Source organism: Podarcis erhardii (assembly GCF_964252035.2).
Source record: "Podarcis erhardii genome assembly, chromosome: 10".
NCBI classification, from domain to species: Eukaryota; Metazoa; Chordata; class Lepidosauria; order Squamata; family Lacertidae; genus Podarcis; species Podarcis erhardii.
In genome coordinates, this window is record NC_138500.1 from 52,994,589 (window position 1) to 53,010,114 (window position 15,526).

The 15,526-nt window shown below is 41.9% G+C and overlaps 1 protein-coding gene across 1 annotated transcript in view; it reads right to left on the reverse strand.

Annotated features, from left to right (window-relative positions):
• Window positions 1–15,526, reverse strand: part of IMMP2L (inner mitochondrial membrane peptidase subunit 2) — a 487,068-nt gene that overhangs the window by 110,615 nt on the left and 360,927 nt on the right. The gene's annotated exons all lie outside the window — the stretch shown is intronic.

The window sequence follows — 15,526 nt, forward strand, 5'->3', positions numbered from 1 at the left end:
ATCCCCGCAATGGGGTGAGCTCCCGTTTTTCGGTCCCTGCTCCTGCCGACACAGCAGTTCAAAGGACGAAGTACAAGTAGATAAATAGGTACCGTTCCAGCGGGAAGGTAAACGGCATTTCTGTGCGCTGCTCTGGTTCGCCAGAAGCAGCTTAGTCATGCTGGCCACATGGCTGTATGCCGGCTCCCTCGGCCAATAAAGCGAGATGAGCGCCGCAACCCCAGAGTCGTCCGCAACTGGACCTAAGAGTCAGGGGTCCCTTTACCTTTACCTTACTTTTAACTATGGATCGCTATGACTATTCTCAATTTACATACATGTGAAAAAGAGGATGTGCCCTGGAAAAAGAGGACATATGGCAACCCTAGAGATGGTTTAAAAGATTTGCTTCGTGAGATGGAAAACACACAAATGACACACACACATACCCAGCAATGTGTGAAAAGCATAATAATACACTAAATAACTGAGAGTATGCTGCTTTTTAGTAGTACTAAAGCTAGCAGCCTCACTTTGTCTAATGGTAATCTTGGCCCTGTTTCATCCCATAAAGTATGCTCATGTTGTGTGACCATACATGCACTCAAGTGCACACACAGTATTAAAACGGTGCTCTGCTGTATAAGCACAGCCAGATTATACTAGAAGATATTAGAGTCCTGATTTGTTTGTAGCAAGAAATAAATTAATAATAATAATAATAATAATAATGAGATAATAAGCAGTTTTAGGAAGGGAGTTTGGGGGGAAATGGAAAAAGAAATTTTAAAAAATGGTTTTCAGTTATACCCTCTATTTATAAAACTGAATGAATGTACTTTCTATGACTAGAGTAAAAGTATACCAAGCTTTCAACTAGCCCTCTATTTGAAGTCATGGTGCTGCAACTGAAGAGTAAAAGGGACTAGGTGCAAATCCTGAAGGACAAGAGATGGGTTTATTCCTTAAAATTTGCTAGTACAGTCTCAGGTATCACGAAAAAGCACTTGATGCCTTATCAATGTCATGCCAAGCATTTCCCAAAGCACCCTGTGTTGCCTTGTAATCGTTTAGGTCAGACCCATTGTTAACACCCAGCATGGCCTGATATATGTTGGGGCCCATAGTCCAAAGGAGACCCACTGGGGCTGATGCCATCAATCATTTAACTCTTATCTGAATCAGCTATTATTTGGATTAGCTGAATGAAGCCACCTGCAGCTGCCACACCACCTCAATTATTGCCAAATGCCTCTGGATCAGGCACTGAGGGGCGATAAAGATGGTGGGTGCTGCTTGGACCCTGGGGTGAACACCCCTGCCAGCTTCTGGAATTGCCCTGGTAAGATTATGAAGGGGCAGGCTGCAAGCAGGGATGGGCGGTATTGCTTAGAAGGCTACAACAGAAAAGGCTACAGCAACCAGCACTACCTTAACTTCTCAGTGAAAGCCCACTAGGGTTGCACTGCGCAGAACACATATTTAACATATTCCTTCTATATCTGTATTTAAAATTAATGAGAAATATTTTACACATTTCTTTAAGTTGCATTGTACGTAGCAATGGCTATCTTACTGTTCTTTTTATCTGGCTGATATTTTAATACACCAACAATTCACCAATAAGAATGGCTTAACAGAAAAAAAATAAATCACTGAAATGGCTGCAGTGCTTTCGATGAATTGGGGGTGCCACACTGCGCTTTCCTGCTTCTTTGATGAAATTATTAGCCCATCAGGGAGTCCATGAAGTACAATGATATCTGAAAGTTTCATCTGACCTGTGCATGTGCACCAAGAGTATTTTCTTATTTTAAAAAAAGACAAATTCAATACAAATCCTATTTAGCAAGGAGATCCAAAATTCGAAATAAAATTAAAAGTTTATTTTATCGTGCACTTAGTTACATTAATAGCAAGCTACAGTTGTAAACTCATGTTAGAGTAAATTGGATCATCCATTATTTAATTTTGTTGTGTGTTTTTTTTAATAAAAAAAAACAGAGTAAATTTTGTATTGGATTACTTTCCAAGAAAATCAATAAATCACTTGTGCATGCAAACTGAGCTGCAGACTTAAGAAAGCTGCATTTACTTAATGATTGCCGCTTGCCTTTAATTATTGTTGTGAAGAATGCTTCTGGTTTTACTTGAAAGAGCAAAATGAAGATGAAAGTGTCCTCTGTGTGCCACTCATTTGTGTATTAACAGCAGCATGGCATCTCCCGCAATAAATATCAATCAACTGCTTGTTCCTTTGGGGCATTCATATATATGGCTCCATCAACTCGGGCTTCAGGGCAGTTTACAAATTTAAAGGGATAAAATACAGCTGAAAGTCAGCAATTCAGAAATACAAAGAAAACAAGAAAACAAGGCATCTTTGCTCCCTTTCAAAAGTGACAGCAAAGCTGACTAACCAACATTTGACATTAAAAGAAGCCCTAGGTCAGGGGTCTGCAACCCGCGGCTCCGGAGCCGCATGTGGCTCTTCTACACCTTTGCCGTGGCTCCGGGGCGGATACTAGCGAGGGGAGGAGGCACATTGTGCGCCCCGACACTCCCCACTGTGGCGGGCGCTGTACTGGCTGTGACATCGCATGGGGGCGGTGCGTGCGTTAGTCACGCACCGTCCCGACGTCACCTTCCCGCCTGCCCGCCCACTACATTGTAAGGGGCATGTACGCTGGTCACTGTTTTGAAGGGGAGTGAAGAACACACACACACAAAAAGGTAACTTGTTTATTTAACGTTTATTTCTATGAGGAGGAGTAATTCTGGGGGTCAAACAAAGAAATAATAAAAAAGTGACAAAAAAGTTATTTTTATAATGACGAGTTTTGTGGCTCCCAGTTTTTTTTTCTTCGGAAACGGGTCCAAGTGGCTCTTTTTGTCTTAAAGGTTGCAGACCCCTGCCCTAGGTCTTCTTGAGAAAGGAAGACAGTGACCTGGTTTGCATATCACGGTAAGCCAAATTGTGGCTTACCGGACTAGTAAATTTGTTCCTCCCAGCTTTGCTCGTTCCTGGTCTTTTTAGCTTGGGTGCCGTGCGGTGTGGTGCAGCAGCTAAGCCAACATTTGAACCCATCTGAACCTGAGCATGTGCTTAAACTTAATCACAATTGCAGGTTGGTTTAGCAGCTGCACTGCGCTGAACTAAAAGGATCAAAGCTGATGGAAGCTCCTTCCTAAGAGCCTGCACATTATTTGATGCTAAGACATGGTTTGGTTTGGCATTGCCATCTAAGAACAACACGATATCACTTCTTGAGGAGATCATAAATAAAAGTAGAAGGATTCAAGGACATTCTCATTAACAGAACAGATAAAATAAGTCTTTAAATCTCTCCCCAATTCTCTTCCTTTCCCCCCCCCCCACTGCAGTTTCAAGATGCAGTGACTTTTTTGAGAGAGAAAAAGTAATCTTCAAAGTTTATAAAATATTTATTAGCAAGCATTTGGAATAAAGAAACCTGGGTAAAATACAAATTGGGTTAAAATTGTCAATCCACACACACAAAATGTGTGGTTCCTGGAGGTCTACCACCAATTTTCAAACTCACAAAGTACTATACAGAAGTTTCTAGAAATCATGTTTAGACCTATTCATCACTTAGGGTGATTTGAAAAGAAGAAGAATTTATGCCTTTTAAAATGGCATGAATCATGGATTAACAATGAAATAAAAACGATCATTCATTTTTCTTTTCATACAATCACAGAAAGCAGAATCACAAAGTTATGCAAAAGATTCATCAGCCAGAAACAGTGCAATATCAAAGCATTTTTCCTGCAGAGAACTTTTTCTGCTCTTCATAAGTAGGAGTAGCATTAGGCACTTTGGGTAACATATCCCTCTATTCAGAGTAAAGTTCATTTCCATTTGCAGTGTCAAAGTCATAGAAACAATGTCAAGAATCAAAATAATGCTCTCTGGTGAAATAAAATGCAGTTAGGAGGGGAACCTTGAACTTAGCAGTAATATTTGCACCATTCTCTGTTTTAGGACGGGGCTTGTTATGCTGCCTTCTCTAAATAAGTAATGCTTTTCCTAAAGTTGCAAGAAAAACATTAAAATTATACTACTTAATGTGGCTTACTCTTTAGATAAAAATTATGCACAGGATTGCAGCTTAAAGGGGGGACACAAAAAGATAAATGCAGATGGATTTATGAGAATAGCAGGACACTTTTAAAATATAAAATTATTTTTCATTATTTTTCCAAATTATTACAAAACAAACTGAATTACTTTAACTTAATACAATTTCTTAAAATCAGGTTTCCCACTCCTGTTGCAAACCTATGTCATTTACTCCCATAGCTGCATCATTTCTTATCTAGTGTCCAGTTGTCATCCTTTACTTGCTGTTAAACCATTCTTCCAGCTGACTGTTTTTTCCTCCTTACAAACAGTGCCTCTTTTACATCTTATAAATATAAAATTTAGTTCATGTGTGTAGTCCTTCATATACATTTTTGTTCCAGAGCTGGTGTGCTTAGAGAGTTCTTTCCTATCTTCCATTGTTCACTTGTTGCAGTGTTTATCTGGATGATCCAAGATCACATTCCATTCCTTCCACTGTTTACAGCAGGCATCCCCAAACTTGGCCCTCCAGATGTTTTGGGACTACAATTCCCATCATCCTTGACCACTGGTCCTGTTAGCTAGGGGTGATGGGAGTTGTAGTCCCAAAACATCTGGAGGGCCAAGTTTGGGGATCCCTGGTTTACAGACTAGCATACAACCCGCAGCCATAAATAACTCACAGGGTGCATTTCCAGGCTTCCACCATTAAAATCCCCTCCACAGTTCTTTCTCAGCACACAGTTAAGAACAAGATCTTTTCTCGAATTCAGCCTCTTTTCCGCATCTGTTCAGCTGCAGTTCATTCTTTTCCCCCACTCACTGCATTCCTCAAAAAACACCCCAGTCCAGAAATGGTCGTAGATAAAACCCATTCAGCCTTGATCAAGGCGGGGGGGGGGCATAGCAAAACCTTATTAAATTTCTTATTGAGCATAGATCAAAAGCCTTTCACCTCTTTTCAAAATGTCAGACAGAGTAACAAATCAACGGCCACACACATCTCTTTCATTGTGCAGGGGAGAAAAACAGAAAGAAAACAATAAGGAAGCACAAAGCTCCTTGTCATCCCCCTTCCTTTCCTGGCTGTTGTAAGAATTCTCAAGCTTCAGAAAAAAAACATTCAAATATCTTCAGAAAGCCAAGCCCGGTACTTTCGGCAGCTGATTGGTTGTAGCCCATTAGCATATCTTGGTCCAGGAGTGCCTCTTGATTAAAGCCAACTGTCCAGATTAAGAAGGAACCATCCACAAATCATGCCGGTAATGGAGGCTCGTCCATGGCAAGGGCACACTCCTGGTTTGCTCCCACTCTGCCTTTCAGGTCGGCAGACATCGGGTTGCGCAGCACTGTGAGATGCAGTGAACTCCCCAGACCACACTGAGGAGTATCACAATGATTTATGCCTCATAAATCCTCCCTTTCCCCTGCCTGAATTTCCTTGCAGCCCACAGAGCGCTGTGAAGAACAGCCACCATTGACTCGTGACGTAGCCGGAAACCTAGCAGGACAGTCTTGAGACACTAATGTGTTAGTGCGAGTTAACCAGCAGGGGCACCAATTTACATGAGGGTGGAGAAGATTCGCAGCATGGTTAAAAGGACTACCCTTTCAGTATTAAATTGGAAAATAAACTTGCTTTTAAAAAGCATGTGTTGTGGATGTTTTTGTGCCTAATAATAATAAGAGAGAAAAAATACTTCTCAGGAGTGACATATGGTCCAAAACACGGTGGGGTCAGAAACTGTGCCCCGCCCCACCATTGTGCCCCATTAACATGGCAAGATTGTTTTGAAGAACAGCCTCAAAAAATCATCTAGCATTGTCAAAACCGTTGCTCTCAGCACAAGCAAGTAGCCGCCTAGTTTTTTGCCCCAATGAAAGAACTCAAATTAACACCAGATATTTTTAACACATGTGTTTATTCAGGGCTGAGTCAGTGTGTTCCACCACCCAAAAAACTCATGTGGCGAACCCATTGATGGGGAGTAACATCTGAATGCCTTTGCGTATCAAGGCCCTGAGAGGCCAAAAGGCCCCACAGGCTGGGAAGATGATCTGGCCTGCAATAGGCTGGTTTACCAGGGAGGCCCAGGGCCCACCCACAAAACCACCCGCCAGATAAGGGGGCGAAGGGACTTCTCCCTTGAAACAGTTCAGTAGCTCATATATAACATTGACATGCCAGAACCAAGGTGGCTTGGATTATTAGACAAGGCAGGATATATATTTCTTTAGAAATATATACAATTGTAATTCTAATGGGTTGATAAATACTTTTTAGATGCATTGTAATGCTAGGATGTTAGGATAAGCAGTCAAGCTAGTGCTCTTCAAATGAACATTATTCTGTTTTGCAAGTATGAAATGAGACAATATCTGCTTAGTTGCCCAAGAAAGTAGCTAATTAGGAAGCTAAACCTGAGCAGCTAATAGTTAGAATCTAAAGTCTAGCATGGTCTGCTTGAAAGGTCTTTGATTCTCAGCTGTTTTCTGTGTTTTGCTTTCATCTGTCAGTGGAAGGGCAGCTCTTGGGCATTTAAATTTATCTGGCATTGTTAGGAAACAACACTGTGTGAAGCACTGGCCAGAACAAAGACTACATTGGTGTTCACGTGTAACATCCAGGAAGTACACAAAACGTTGAGCTGCACATGTAATGTCCAGTGGGTGTCCAGGCTGTGTACCTCTGTACACAATCAATGAGCTGACCAAATCAATACATATGCACACATGCATAGAGACAGTTTTTAACTGTGCTCAGAGTAACATGCGGAGAAGCCTCAGAACAAACAACTTTTAAAAGTTGGAAGTAGGGATAACATGAGTGATGTATAATGGGAGTGTTGTTCAGTATGCATCACTACACAAAGGTAGATGTAGAAATAAGAGAATTTTCCTTTTTGGACCAGGAAAAGTTCAAAACTCCAACATCTAGCCATTATTCTTCCATTCAAACCAATCAATTAGCAGGACCCACAAAGCATTAGACTAATATGCATACTGACGCTATCTATTACTTATACTAACCAAATTGTTCTATGATCATGGCTCAGGAAAAAAGCAAAAGAAGTTCAGACCGTATTTTCATATTGGGAAACATGGCTAACACCCATGCACATGTAAATAAGCATTCACAGATCACAGAATCAATGGGGGAAATTAGATCTCAACAGTGAACTTGGGAGGGAAAGGGAATGAGCATCCATAAGAATGGCCCCTGATTTGCAAACCATGGTTTTCAGGGACCTAGCATTTCATCTGCACCAAACCATATCAGTATAGAACCAACTTTTTTTTTAGTAAAGTCAACACAAACTTTCTGTTTAACTTTTTCAAGATGAATTACTAAAGATTGCCTCAAGACAGGTTGATCATCTGTAACCTTTGCTCACAAAAATGACTTATATTTAAAAAAGAAATTTGGGGGATCAATAGAGCTGCGTTACTCTGTCATTTTGAAGAGTGCTGAACATTTTGAGAAGCAATTTCCTTAAAGCAACTCATTGAAAAAAGACTACAATTCAAAGATGGATATCTATGCCCAGTTTAATGCTTTTATGTCTCAGATGATTTAAAAGTTAACAGATGCACTTATGCTTATCCTCTGCTAGGGGATAATTTCACTCTTGACATGTAGAAATTAGATCTGTCTGGTACTCGAACCATCTGTCCACAAAAGAAGAGAAAACTCCATTTTTAGGACCAGCTGTAAGCACCAACAAGAGTAACCGGGATCAGATATAATGAATGAGATATGATTAATCTTGACTTGACCTTGGGGGTGGGGGCAGCCGGGAAACCTCAGGTGTCCCAGTGCCTTTAGATGCCATCTGGAAGACAAATGAATGTAAATGATTCCATTTTTACACCTAGCACTTAATAGCAGAGAGTAAAATGTACCACCACAAAACCTAAATCAGTGCAATATTAGAGGACTTTGTAAAAACGCACAACTGAATACACAGATAGATCTGTTGACCTCAGTCTGCTTATGAGTTGCATCTTCCAATGCTTCTGCCATTTCCTCCTTATTTTTCTGTTTCCCTCCATCACCTAACCAGACAAATTGATCCTGAACTCCAATTCTAACATTAATAAATTGTCTTTGGAGAACTACAAATAAGAACACTCCATACAAGGTTTTCCTAAGTCCTATGGTGAGATCAAAGCCCTGGCATGGCAGGAATGAAGACCCTGTGGCTCTCCAAATGCTGTTGGACTCCAACTCTCTCATCAACCCCAACCAGCATATCTAGTTTCTAGGGATTATGGGAGTTAAGAGTCCAGCATCATCTGGAGAGCATTAGGTTCTCCATTCATGCTCTGCAGAAAGAGGGTGAACTGTGCCCGACAGGAGGGGGAAGGAATAGGTATGCTCCTTTCACAATGAAAGTATTGCGGGCAAGCCATTCACCACATCTATGGAGCAGCCAGTCAACAACTAACAATGAAGCCCTCACCCTGTAAATACAGTGGTACCTCGGGTTACATACACTTCAGGTTACATACGCTTCAGGTTACAGACTCCACTAACCCAGAAATATTACCTCAGGTTAAGAACTTTGCTTCAGGATGAGAACAGAAATCATGCAGTGGCGGCGCAGCAGCCCCATTAGCTAAAGTGGTGCTTCGGGTTAAAAACAGTTTCAGGTTAAGAACAGACCTCCAGAATGAATTAAGTTCTTAACCCGAGGTACCACAGTACACCTCTTAGGGGAATGCGTTTAAACTATACACAGAAGGTTTGAAACAAAATATGTTTTGAACATTTGATAAAATTATTATAGAATTGAAAGCTACCAGAAACACCTGCGAGCTTCTAAGATTTGACCACTATGAGACGAGATGCCAGTGAACTGTCCTATTTACGTTATCATTAAGGCAACTTCATATTAACTATGTTTCTGGGAGTTAACACAAGCATTAGTACAGAGTTCTCAAAAGTCACCTTTTAACATAAAACATCTGCTTTGCTTACCTAGATGAAGTTATGAAAGGGAAAATAAGGGGGGAACTAGAAAAGCCCCCTGGGCTTCTTTGATACACAGATGCTTTGATCACATCCAAGGGTTGTGTGTGTGTGTTTTGCCCAACTGCAGGAAACCTTTGCACAGTACTATGCACCATTTAATCACCACAGACTGCCTGTATGAATTTGGATGCTGATCATCAAAGCAGCAGATTGTGTCTGATTGCATATTGGCAGAGGTACACCTTTGGTGATGAAGGCATTCAAAACTGCAAAAACACTCTGGATTAGACAGATAGGAAAAACAAGAGATGAAGGGTAAACAGGAGACCAAGCAATTTCCTGCCTTAAAACAAATGTGACCACCTATTTAAGAATTTAATTTTCACAGAACTGAACACTCTGTTTCAGTAACAGTGAGAGCTGCCGATACCTGAGCACTTATTAATGTTATATCCCTACAATTCTCAAAAAAAAACAACCCACAAAAAATGTTTTAGTAAGCCAGTTTACAAACTACGCAAAACAACAATACACTTTAACAGCAGCTACTACTATGCTATAAGATCCATTGTCCTGTGATATCATATATGAGTTTGTACTACTGATGAAGCCTAGGACAGCGAAACAAGGCTAATATTCTGGAAATCCTTGCCTTAGACTCTGTGAAAGGATTCTGTGGAACTGCAACAACCTTTCATGTGGATTGTTGGACTCTATGAACAGACACGTGGAATAGACACTTTCACATATATGGACGTTATGCATAAACTGATTAGAGAATGAAAGCTTTTCATGAGTCTTATCTTCATGGCTTGGTCTGCCTTTCTGCAGACACATCTCAAGCCATGACCGTATCCATGCACTGAATCCATCTAGAGCCTTCTTGCTCTCTGCTCCCTTGAACTCGCCACATAGGGTCTTTGGTCAAACCACTTTGGTTGTAACCGCTAGGATCATTGCCTGCTGTTTTCCTCGTCCACTAAGTCTCCACGACCTGTACCTGCATTTTAAAGCTTTTCCTTTTGAGGAGAGGAAGAACTCCAAATTAATACGCAATGTTGACGTCATCCCCTGTATTTTCTGTAACTCTTGGACAGGGCTAGATTACTAAATAGGCACCCACACATTTTAGGCGCCCCACAACAATGGATCAAAGTAATACTGATTTGATCTTGAACAAAAATTACAGTCAAGCTTTCTTAGTTCAGTGTTATCCCGTAAGAGTGCACACACAAGGGGGTCCCCAAAATTTTGACTGTCTAGGGGCCTCCACAGGGTTGAATCCAGCACTGCTCTTGAAAGACTTGTGTGCGCGCGTAAATATGGAACAGAACGACCAGCACTACCATCACCCAGGAACTGCAGCTGAACAAGATTTCCCAATGTATGTTTACAATCATGATTGTTACTGCTTTTGTCTATCTGGGTATTTCCTAGGTTGTCAAGTTTATGTCAGTAAGTGCTAAGTAAGCAATCAATCATTATAACAGCTTTGCTTACCCAGGGAGTCAATTAGTTCCTCCGATATCTTGCACTATCTTCAAGAGAGCTGCTGCCAGTCTGTATATAATAGACAATACTGAATGAGATGGACCATGAATAAAAAGGCCACCTCAGAGCATTATGTAAGCACAGTTTACATGGGAAAGGAACTGGTATCCCACCTGCATTTTTTTTTTTTTAAATTTAGAATATATATACCCCACTTTTACCACACCAGGGTCTTGTTCTGCTCCCTCCAGCATGTCTGCGCCTAGAATGTCCATACTCATTTTCTTGTTACAGTGCATTTATCTCACACCTTTCTTCAGTCATGGAACTCAAGGAACTCATGGAACTCAAGGCAATGGACATGAGGTTCCCAAGCCATCTCTCATTCAGCCATTGACCAGATATGGCTCAACTTTAGCAAAATGGATGCATAGTGTGTTCTCAGGTTCAACACACACAGAACACAATCCATGTAGGGCCTAGCTGAGAAATCTGTGCAGTTGGTTATACACAAAGATGAAGACCTCAAAATATGACATGAGGGAGGTGGGTAATTGTGATCCCAACATATGTGTGAGACAGATCCGTATCTCAGTGTGCCGAGCTGTCCAGACCAGAAAACCACTTCCTCCCCGAAAGCAGACTGGAAATCTAATATTAGCTTGGCAGTATTTCAATTTACTAGGATAATAATCAGCTAACAGCTGAATTAGAAGCCAAATAGAGCAATAAATGATAATTACAAGCATCTTATATGATAGCAGTTTTACTAATAGGAAACAGTATGTACAATTAGTCAAATTCATAATCTCAAAACCCCAGAGGTTGTATATGCCTTTTCCCATACTTGTGTTGAGACATATTGGGATGACAATAGTGTAATCAGAGTAAGCAGGTGTGCAAGAATCTCAGCCAAGTCCCCATTACAGCTCAAGTTGCTCATTTTTCTTTCTGCGCAAGCACAGAGACAAGCAAATCCATTTTCATTTTATTATTCCTTTTCCTGATTTCCTGTTTAATACAATGACAGGAATAGTGAACGGTTTTTCAGGGTAAGGGCTGCATTCCCTCCAGGGCAGTTTTCTGGGGGCCACAGGCCCATGGCAGGCAGAGCAATAAATTAGAATGTTGTCTTTGTATAGGAGGCTAGTTCCTTCATGGACCCACTCATACTCATTTACCTTCCATGCAAACATGCAAGAAATATTGTAATCGAAGTCCAAAGACACATTCCAGCTGGGCAAAAACACTTGAGGGCGTTGCAAGGCAGGGCTGGTGAGGGCAGTGTCCTGGATGGGGTGTGGCCTGGAGTGAGAGCCTGCAGGCATCTGCCTCCCACCTAGCCTGAGCATCACCATCTCTCTACTAGGACTACATGTGTTAAAACTACTACTGTTCGAGCCCAGGAGTGAAAAGGTAGGTAAAAAGGTAAAGGGACCCCTAACAGTTAGGTCCAGTTGTGGCCAACTCTGGGGTTGCATCGCTCATCTGACTTTATTGGCCAAGGGAGCCGGCGTACAGCTTCTGGGTCATGTGGCCAGCATGACTAAGCTGCTTCTGGCGAACCAGAGCAGCGCACGGAAATGCCATTTACCTTCTCGCCGGAGCGGTACCTATTTATCTACTTGCACTTGACGTGCTTTTGAACTGCTAGGTTGGCAGGAGCAGGGACCAAGCAACAGGAGCTCACCCCATCGCGGGGATTTGAACCGCCGACCTTCTGATCGGCAAGCCCTAGGCTCTGTGGTTTAACCCACAGCGCCACCCGCATCCCTTAAAAAGGTAGGTGGTGGTCAGTAAAAGGAAGGGGATGCCAGCAATAATGGCTTGCTCCTGATGGGGAAGAGGAAAGGATACCACGAAATGTGAGTGAAAGAGAAAGAAGGGGTGTGTGTGTGTGTGTGTGTGTGTGTGTGTGTGTGTGTGTGTGATGTACCAGGACTGTTTATGGGCCCAGTCTCCATGCAGTCAGTAGAAAAGGCTGAATGGAGGTGGGCTCTCTTTCCACAACTGATAGCCCTACAGAAGCTAAGATTTCTGTTTCATAGCCTATTTGTATACAATTGTACCTATGAAGACATCATCTCCTTCTGAATGCATGGAGGGTTCAGTGAGCCCAGCCAGCAGGATGATATCACTCCCTCTAGCCCAAAAACAGAGGTGGGGGAGATCCAAAGTATTAAAATAAAAAAGACCAGATAACAGAGGAAGAGACAGCAACGGGTATCTATCTAACATTATTAAATCAAACTAACAAAGGAAGCCCTTGGAAAACACAAAGTTGCTCCAGCGATTTTGCTACAGAGAATTCTTCATCAAAGAAGCTTGGTACAAATTCATATCTCAGCGCAGGCACTATCAAACGTAGATATCTGAATCCTTTTAATTTTAACCACCCTTCCTTTGATAATTCCATTGTCTCAAATTAGGATGGCCTCAGGCTTAATAGCATTCATCCTTAATTCCTATCTGCCATTGATTAAAGCTATATTTAAGAGAATTACTTGGCCTTCTATAAAATCATTACTTTTGTTTTTCTCGTAAAATATCGGTCGGATTATCATGTTCCAGAAATGTTAAAGACCTTTCTCTGAAAGCTGCTTCGTCAATAGCATGGATCGAATGGGATAAATCTATGTGCCAATATTTGCTTTATTTACTTATAGTGGCTAAATGATCCAAGGGTTGGAGAGGGAGGGGGAAAAGGTCAAGTTAGCAACCTCTTGGGAAGTTTCATTTGCAAAAGGAACCTACAATTTCTCAAATACTCTTTGAATCGTTCTTCAAGAAATGGAATCTGGTGTTCTACCGGCTGCATTCATATCAGTGAAAAAGGAATGGAATGAAGAATATGGAGGTCAAAGATGACTTGCTCATAAGGAGGTGAACCAAGGTGAGAAATATGTCAACACATTCACGGGGGAATGTGAAGTGAGACAAATCATCTAATTTACTCCAGCAAATGATGGCGGCACAGCAGCCAAATTTTTGAGACCCAATAAAGGAGGACCCGCCACAATGTCACAAATGCACATTTGAGTTGCATGTTATTCTTCCCACTGGTATTTATGATAATTTTAAATTTGCAATGTGATTACATGCACGGGGCCACAGAGCTAGTAGCTTATTAGATCTAGCAGTGTGGGGCTGAATGGTTGGGGCCAGAGCGTGGTTAACCCCCTCTGCTGTGCACCAGGTTGCTCTTAAAAACTGCCTGTGGCACCCTGGTGGTTTGTATGTGCTCTGGGGCAGGTCGCGGCTGAAAGGAACAGGTCTTACGGGTGTCTTAGGGGCAGGGCCATGACTCAGTTGGCAGGCGGAAAATCCCAGGTGCAATCCTGGCCCAACTGCCCTGGCTGCCAATTAGTTTCTGGACACAATTCAAAGTGCTGGTGTTGTAAAGCCTTACATGGCTCAGGACCGCAATACAGTGGTACCTCGGGTTACATATGCTTCAGGTTACAGACTCCGCTAATCCAGAAATAGTACCTCAGGTTAAGAACGTTGCTTCAGGATGAGAACAGAAATTGCGTGGCGGCGGCAGGAGACCCCATTAGCTAAAGTGGTACCTCAGGTTAAGAACAGTTTCAGGTTAAGAATGGACCTCCAGAACGAATTAAGTTTTTAACCCAAGGTACCACTGTACTGCAAGGACCTATACGAACCAACCCAGACCCTGGGATCATCATCTGAGGCCCTTCTTTGTGTGCCCCCTGCACGAGAGGTCCAGAGGGTGGCAACACAAGAGTGGGACTTTTCTGTAGTGGCTCCTCTGCCCAGAGAGGCTCACCTGGCAACATCATTGCATGTCTTCAGGCAACAAACAAAAACGTTCCTCTTTACCCAGGCCTTCAGCCATGAAACAATCTATGGTCTGTTAAATGTGGGAGGGGGACTGTTATTATATATTTTTTAATCAATATGCTGTGTGTTATGAGAGTCAGTGTGGTGTAGTGGTTAAGAGCGATGGACTTGTAATCTGGTGAACTGGGTTCGCGTCTCCGCTCCTCCACATGCAGCTGCTGGGTGACCTTTGGCTAGTCACTCAGCCTCACTCAGAGTGTTTGTTGTGGGGGAGGAAGGGAAAGGAGATTGTTAGCTGCTTTGAGACTCCTTAGGGTAGTGATAAAGTGGGATATCAAATCCAAACCCTTCTTCTCTTCTTTGTTATTATGCCGAGTAAATTATGTTTTTGCTGTTGTACACTGCCCCGGGATCTTTGGATAAAGGGAGGTATATAAATGGAATAATGATTATGATGATGATAAATACTTCATTGTTTGAGGGGATGATCCCTGCTGCTTTGAAAGAAGCAGTAGCATGGCCGTTCCTGCAGAAATCAGCCCTGGTCCCCTTAGACTGGAACAACTATCAACCAGTTGCAAGCACTATTGGATGACAAATATTTAGATTCATTCCAATCTGGGTTCAGTCCTGGACATTGGGCTGAGCTGGCGTTGGTTGCCTTGATGGATGACCTTTGAAGAGAGTAGGACAAGCGGGGGGCGGGGTGACTTGCCCCTGCTTCTTGCTGCTTTTTTCATGTTTTATATAGTGTGCAACTGTTTTAGTAATGATTTAATTGTTTTATTTTCTTTGTAAACTGCTTTGAGTTTGTTTGTTTTTACAATCAAGTGGTGTATACATTTTATGAAATAAAGAAATAGGTAAATAATTCTAGGGTTACTGCACTGAAGGCTCTCTTCTGAGTAATGAATGAAGCTTGGTTTATGGTATGGGCAGCCCCCACACTATGGACAAAAGGCAAAGTCTCTTCACCATGGATTTTTTTTCAGGGATTTGGGTGGGAGACATAAAATCAGCTTCAGATCTGTGATTCCTGATCCCATGTTCCTAGTTATATTTGACTGCCATTTTTCTTCAGAAACAAGCACAGAAAGCATTGTGAAGAGGATTCACATTTCCAGACTATTCAAACGTAGGACACCCAGTTTTTTAAACCATTCGTGATATTTCTCTCTCTCTCTCTCTCT